The 6,781-nt window shown below is 44.2% G+C and overlaps 1 long non-coding RNA gene across 1 annotated transcript; it reads right to left on the minus strand.

Annotated features, from left to right (window-relative positions):
* Positions 1 to 2,553: 2,553 nt before the first annotated feature.
* On the minus strand, positions 2,554 to 3,417 carry LOC121191209. The gene is made up of 3 exons (XR_005895074.1): positions 3,365 to 3,417; positions 3,134 to 3,250; positions 2,554 to 2,592 (listed from the first exon to the last, which is right to left on the minus strand). It is a non-coding gene; the product is annotated as an uncharacterized LOC121191209 (long non-coding RNA).
* Between the last annotated feature and the right edge of the window lie 3,364 nt (positions 3,418 to 6,781).

Genomic DNA, 6,781 nt, shown 5'->3' on the forward strand with positions numbered 1-6,781 from the left:
GGATCCATTATTTTAATTCAGATTCAATGTGATGAAGCTCAGAGCTCAGAGATGATGATAAAAAATTAAAGAAGAGAGGAATTTATTTTCCCTCCTGCTGAATAAAATAGCAGAGTCTTTATATAATGATGAATAAATCCAACTATCTATACACTTACAGAGCTTTGTTAGAGGCTTTGACAACTGGCAGCAGCTTCAGAAGAGCCTCCTCTGAAGCAGAGTATTTCTTCAGGTCAAACACGTCCAGATCTTTTTCTGATGACAGTAAGATGAAGACCAGAGCTGACCATTGAGCAGGAGACAGTTCATCTGTGGAGAGACCTGACCTCAGGGACTGTTGGATCTGCTCCACTAGAGAACGATCATTCAGTTCATTCAGACAGTGGAACAGGTTGATGCTTTGCTCTGCAGAGGGAGTCTCTTCAATCTTCTTCTTGATGTACTGGACTGTTTGCTGATTGGTCTGTGAGCCACTTCCTGTCTGTGTCAGCAGACCTCGTAGGAGAGTCTGATTGGTCTGTAGTGAAAGACCCAGGAGGAAGCGGAGGAACAAGTCCAGGTGTCCATTTGGACTCTGTAAGGCCTTGTCCACAGCCCTCTGATAGAGATGCGTTGGATTGGGTTTGTCTGTGGACAGTTTAGACCAGTTGGAGGTTGATTGTTGTTCTGACAGCAGATTGACTCCAGAGTTGATGAAGGTCAGATGGACATGAAGAGCAGCCAGAAGCTCCTGAAGACTCAGATGGACGAAGCAGAACACCTTGTCCTGGTACAGTCCTCTCTCCTCTTTAAAGACCTGTGTGAACACTCCTGAGTACACTGAGGCTGCTCTGATATCGATGCCACACTCTGTCAGGTCTGATTCATAGAAGATCAGGTTTCCTTTCTGCAGCTGCTCAAAAGCCAGTTTTCCCAGAGACTCAAACATCTTCCTGGCCTCTGGACTCCAGTGTGGATCTGTCTCAGCTCCTCCATCATACTTAACATTCTTCAGTTTGGACTGAACCACCAGGAAGTGGATGTACATCTCAGTCAGGGTCTTGGGCAGCCCTCCTCCCTCTCTGGTTTCCAACACATCCTCCAGAACTGTAGCAGTGATCCAGCAGAAGACCGGGATGTGGCACATGATGTGGAGGCTTCGTGAAGTCTTGATGTGGGAGATGATCCTTCTGACCTGCTCCTCCTCTCTGAACCTCTTCCTGAAGTACTCCTCCTTCTGTGGGTCAGTGAACCCTCTGACCTCTGTCACCATGTCAACACACTCAGGAGGGATCTGATTGGCTGCTGCAGGTCGTGTGGTTATCCAGAGGCGAGCAGAGGGAAGCAGTTTCCCCCTGATGAGGTTTGTCAGCAGCACATCCACTGAGGTGGACTCTGTAACATCAGTCAGGATCTCAGTGTTGTGGAAGTCCAGAGGAAGTCGACACTCATCCAGACCGTCAAAGATGAACAGAACCTGGACCTCTTCAAACCTGCAGAGTCCTGCTTCTTTGGTTTCAGTAAAGAACTGATGAACAAGTTCCACCAAGCTGAACTTTTTCTCTTTCAGCACATTCAGCTCTCTGAACGTGAATGGAAATGTGAAGTGTATGTCCTGGTTGGCTTTGTCTTCAGCCCAGTCCAGAGTCAACTTCTGTGTTAAGACTGTTTTCCCAATGCCAGCCACTCCCTTTGTCATCACTGTTCTGATTGGTCCATCTCTTCCAGGTGAGGCTTTAAAGATGTCTTCTTGTTTGATGCTTGTTTCTGGTCTGGCTGGTTTCCTGGATGCTTTTTCAATCTGTCTGACCTCATGTTCATCATTGACCTCTCCAGTCCCTCCCTCTGTGATGTAGAGCTCTGTGTAGATCTGATTCAGAAGGGTTGGGTTTCCTGCTTTAGAGATCCCCTCAAACACACACTGGAACTTCTTCTGCAGCGCAGATTTAAGTTTATGTTGACAAACTGGAGCAACATGTCCTGAATGAACAAACAAGAAACAACATCAATGACTGAGTCATAAAGGAAACATGACATGTTCATCCCCCTAAAGAACACACATGGACATTTCCCTCCATGTCTTGAAACGTGAGTAAATGTCCCATTTGTCCATCATGTTGAATCTTTAGAGAAATCCTCTTACTGCTGTGCACACAGTCAGCCAGCTCCTCCTGCTTCATTCTCCTCAGGAAGTTCACTGTGATCTTCACAAAAGCCTCTCTGCTGCTCCTCCTCTGTTCTTCATCCTCACCGTCCAACACCTCCTCATCCTCCCTCTGGCTCTCTGAGCATTGTGGGTAATCTGGACTCACAACCTTCTGGATCTTCTTCAGCTCCTTCTTCACAAAAGTGACAATGTTCTCCTCCAGCAGCTGGAACAGAAAACTATATGAATGACACAATCAAAGTAAAACCATGGAGCCAAACATCAGATCCATGTTGGACACACTGACAATCCACTGCTCTAAAAAGTGCAGCATGGAGATTATTGTCAACACAACAGATGTCAAAGTAGTTGTTGTCCATGTACAGACCATAAATATGGAGTCCAGGTGTGTTTGATGCTGCTGGGCAGACTGAGCACTGGGAACCTCTGAGCTCTCCTGGTCCACTCTGTGGAGGAATCATGAAGAATTAGCTCACATTATGTTTGCAGCATCTGTGAGTGTTTTATGCTTTGTACACAAACAACAGCTGCTTTTATGTTCTGTGGTGACTGTCCTGATTAAAGCAAACACTACTGTGCTGTGACATTCTCAATGAGAGGAAACAAGCAATCAATTCTGTACCTCATGACCTAGAGTCATCACAACAAGTCCACCTTTTAAATGATGAGTTTTAAGGACTCACACTGGGTTTGACAGAAGTCTCACCTCTGCTACAGGACACTAACACAAACACTGGAACTGGATAGGTGCTGAGTTACAGGAAGTTTTAGTTCTGATCTGAATGACACATATAAGAACATAAGAAGTGCTTTTCTTGAAAAGAGAAACATCAACTTTGCCACTAAAGCCTGTGTTTCAGCCTGATCATGTTCATATACTGTGTCATTCATGAAGCCTGGAGACAAAACACAATCACTTCATCTTTCATAGAAGACCAGTTATACAGGACAGCTGTCTGAGACATTTTAAACTCAGCTGCAGCTCACTTCTTTGCAGCAGAGGGAGGCTGTCCTTTGAAATCAATGGGGTGATCCTTTGACCTGTCACTCTTCATGGACACACAGCTGGGCTCAGGTCCAGGGAGGTCTGGTCTCTTATGGATCCTTGTGGACACAGAGATTAGGACCATCAGGGACATGGGGACAGGGACAACATATCTATTATTCATACAGTGTTCTCATGGTAAAGAAGAAAACATGTAGTCAGTTGCAGCTCACTTCTTTGCAGCAGAGGGAGGCTGTCCTTTGAAATCAGTGGGCTCATCCTTTGACCTGTCACTCTTCATGGACACACAGCTGGGCTCAGGTCCATGTTCAGGTCCAGGTCCAGCAGAGTCTGGTGTGTGCTGCTGCTCTGGCCTTCAACACAACACACACACAGCTTTGAGTGTGAATAATGATGGTGCAGTGATGTGAGTGCTGAGCTCTGACATGGAGAAGAGTCATGGACAGTTAGAGATCCTCATCTCACCTCTGAGCTTTGGTCTGGATCTCATGGTCCCCACACAGACTGCTTTTAGGGGGAGGGGCTCCCTCCTCTCTGTCCTCACACTGATTCATGATGCTGAATTCACATCCACATCAGCTCACACACACTTTCTACCTTCATGTGGAGAGAAAACACAAATCATTCATCTGCACATCAACTGAAATCATTCTCAGGTTCAGGTTCATGTTACTTTATTTGTACTCATATGCAGATTTGTTTTGCAGTCAGACACATATACACAAAACACAAGCATGTGTTTAAACATGATGATAAAAGTAAAAGTGTTCAAGGCTCAAACAATCAGGATCAAAGAGAGAGAAGGGTCAATAAAGAATGACTCTGGTAAAAGGTAAAATAATAAAAACCTTTATTTGAAAAGAAGTTGAAAAATAGAAAGAAGTTAAAAACCTAATAAAAATAAATTTAAAACCCACATAATAAATAAATATGAAATAAACCCATAAATAAGTATGTGCAATGTATCACTGCAGCTTGTTCAACTCTGTGACAGCAGCAGGAACAAAGCTGTTTTTATATCACTGGGTTTTACATCTTGGGACGATAAACCTCCGCCCAGAGGGAAGAAGCTGAAAGTGGCAGTGCAAAGGGTGGAGTCATCATTTAAAATGGAGGTAGCTGTCCTCTGTACCTGTCTGCTGTACTGGGACGCTGGGCTTGGCTGGGACTCACCAAGCAGACGACTGGACCACAAACTATTTGGTCTGAGGACTTCCTCTGTTTTAAAGTTGTCTGACTGAACCATGACACTAAAGAAAATGATAAAATGGATTCTATAAAAGAGAGAGAACATGCTCATTATGGTTCAGTCAATGTGAAAATGTACAAGTTTCCTTAAACAGTGTAAACGTTGCTGAGCCTTTTTACAAACCACTTCACAATTTTCTTCAAAAGTCAATTTGCTGTCAATGATAGTCCCAAGATATTTGTAAGACTGCACATATTCAATGGTCTGACCTTTAATTACAGTGACTTGGTGCCTGTGGGGTTTCCTCCTAAAATCAATGAGCATATCTTTGGTTGTTGTAGCATTTAGCTGCAGGTAGGATTCCTCACACCACTGAACTAAATCATCAATGACTGGTCCATGGCTGCTCTCACCGTCCTGGAGGAGACTAACAATAACTGAGACATCAGCACTTTATGATGCTTCTGCTGTCATGTCTGCTCTGACACATGTTTGTGTATAAAATGAACAATAGTGGTGACAACACACACCCTTGAGGAGAAACAGTGGAAGAACACCTTTGGTCAGACAATGTACTGTTGACCCTCACTCTCTGTGTCCTGTTGCTTAAAACATCCAGAATCCAACTCACCAGATTATTATTTAAATCAAACTGTTGTAGGAGCCTTTCAATTCAAATGTGAGGTTGGATTGTATTAAAAGCAGAAGACAAGTCCACAAATAAAAGCCTGGCGTGTGTCCCATTAAAATCCAGATGTTTAAAAAGCATGTTGAGCAGAGTCACTGTAGCATCCTCCACTCCTCTGTGAGGCCTGTATGCAAACTGCAGAGGATCCAGTGCATGTTCAGTTTTGCTTCAGGACCTCAGATCTGACCAGTTTCTCTAAAGTTTTCATTCAAATTGAAGTCAGGACGACTGCTCTAACGTCATTCAGTGTTTTGGGACAGCAACCACAGCATCTTTCCAGAGCTTAGGGACATGTTAACAATTCAGAGCATTAGCCAGCTCTGTGTCCGAGTTCCAACCATCTAAAAAGACACGAGTACTGCGCTCTGTGCTCTGAAGGCCTGCAGTAGTTTTCATGCTCACCCAGGCTGAACCAAGTTTGTTTGCTGCCATCTTGTTTTCCAGTTCTGGTTTGTAATCCTGCTTTGACTGATTTGGTAAATCATGGTTTGTTGTTGGGAAATATTTGAACACGCTTACAGGGAATGATCATGTCCCTGCAAAAGACCATGTACGAGCATGTTATGTCCACCAATGAGTCCAAATCATCCCCACAGGACTGTGTGAATACATCCCAGTCCGTGCAGTAAAAACATTCTTGGAGGCAGAGCACCACTCATCTGTCCAGACCTTTATGTCCCTGATCTTTTTCTTCTCCCTCTTTATAACAATTTTATATGTGGGCAGCAAATGCACACAGCTGTGATCAGAGGAGCCCAAAGGAAGGAGAGGAAGAGATTTATAGGCCCCCTGTATGGACCCATAGCAAAGGTCCAGTGTATTTTCCCGCCTGTCTCCATCATTTGTCCTGTAGAAATATCAGCTGCTCCTCCACTGATTGTCTCTTCTTTCCTTTTTCATCTCTTTCACACACGATTCAGAGGCGACCATTTCCATTCACTGTCACACAGATGGACTGAGATCCACTGATTTTATCTGACAATCTGTTTGTCTGCAGTGTTTCTGTAGAAAATGACTTGATGAAACAAGCTGCAGGTGATTATTCCACACAAAACAACTGAGACTCAGTTCATTTCTCCTCAATATTATTCCAGGGGCCTCAACTAAAAGGGCCCCTGGAATAATATTAAGGAGAAATGAACAATATGAATAAATAATATTTCCTGCCTTTTCTAATAGTAAAGTCTGAACTATATGAAGCAGCAACAACAAACCAAAACCAAACCAAACAGCAGAGACACAGATAGACATCAATAAAAACAGCAAATATGTCCTGACAGACAGTTTTTCTGTTTGTACTGTGACCAGCCACAGAGATATAATTACCTATCAGAGCCGCTGAGATGCTTTATTGTGAGAGTATTTATGGATTTGGGTCTTTATCATGTAATTCATCAGGTAGAGTTTGTCCTGATAGGACCAGGAGGCCTCTGACTCTGTGGATGGAGTGTTAACTGTCTCTCTGAAAATCACATAGAGCCTGAAAAACCCTGTCAGCCCCTCTGAGCTCAGTCCCGTAGAATTCATCTAATGACAGAGAAAGTCAGAGCTGGTCTCCAGCTGCTGTCCGGCCGAGCTCAGACCGCATTTAGCGGCTCAGACTGCGGGAGAGCAGCGGCTCAGGTCCGCCTCCTCCACAGGCTGATTCAGGCAGGAAAAGCTGCCTTCAGTCAGCAGTAAGTGGAGCCACAGACTAACAAAGGCTCCGTGTTCAGCTACTGATCATCAGCTCACTCTGCTTCTACTCTGACT

Source organism: Toxotes jaculatrix, chromosome 12 (genome assembly GCF_017976425.1).
Source record: "Toxotes jaculatrix isolate fToxJac2 chromosome 12, fToxJac2.pri, whole genome shotgun sequence".
NCBI lineage: Eukaryota > Metazoa > Chordata > Actinopteri > Toxotidae > Toxotes > Toxotes jaculatrix.